Genomic DNA, 747 nt, shown 5'->3' on the forward strand with positions numbered 1-747 from the left:
GGTCAGCCGACCGGAGTGACCGGGAGGGAGTGTAGCGGTTGAGTAGCTGAGTTAAATACGACGGGGCAAGACCGTTTAAAGCTTTAAAAGTTAACAAAAGGATTTTAAAATGGACTCTAAAATGCACAGGCAGCCAGTGAAGTGAAGCCAGGACGGGTGTTCTCTCTTCCCGGTTCCAGTCAAACCCGTGCAGCAGCATTCTGGACTAGCTGCAGACGTGGGATTTACTGAGTCCAAAATAAAGGGAATTACAGTAATCCAGCCGTAAAGAAATAAAGGCACGGATTACGGTTTCTAACTGCTGCCTGGAAAGGAAAGGTTTCACCTTTACTAGCTGCCTTAGATGAAAAAAACTTAATTTGACTGTGGCATTGATTTGGCTATCCAGTTTAAAATCACTGTCCAGTCTAAAACCAAGATTTAATACTGTTGGTTTACGATATGAGCTAGAGGGCCAGCTCAGTAGGGGGGTCTCATATGAGCCACCAGGTCCAACTATCACCTCTGTTTTCTTTCATTAAAATTTAAAAAGTTTAAGGCCATCCATGCTTTAATATCCTCCAGACATGCTAAAAGAGGGTAATAGAAACAGTTGTCATGGTCCTTTTTAAGGGTACATAAATCTGGCAGTCGTCTGCATAACAATGGAAAGAAATACCATGTATCAAATACACTTTATCTTAATCTCTTGTTTGATGTCCTGCCTGTTTTTTAAATGTAGCTGGCAGGTTTCACAAAACGGCAGGC

The 747-nt window shown here is 42.3% G+C and overlaps 1 protein-coding gene across 1 annotated transcript in view; it reads left to right on the plus strand.

Annotated features, from left to right (window-relative positions):
• LOC116697797 (arachidonate 15-lipoxygenase B-like) overlaps window positions 1-747 on the plus strand; it is an 8,570-nt gene that overhangs the window by 1,144 nt on the left and 6,679 nt on the right.

This window comes from Etheostoma spectabile, chromosome 2 (assembly GCF_008692095.1).
Source record: "Etheostoma spectabile isolate EspeVRDwgs_2016 chromosome 2, UIUC_Espe_1.0, whole genome shotgun sequence".
Taxonomy (NCBI): Eukaryota; Metazoa; Chordata; class Actinopteri; order Perciformes; family Percidae; genus Etheostoma; species Etheostoma spectabile.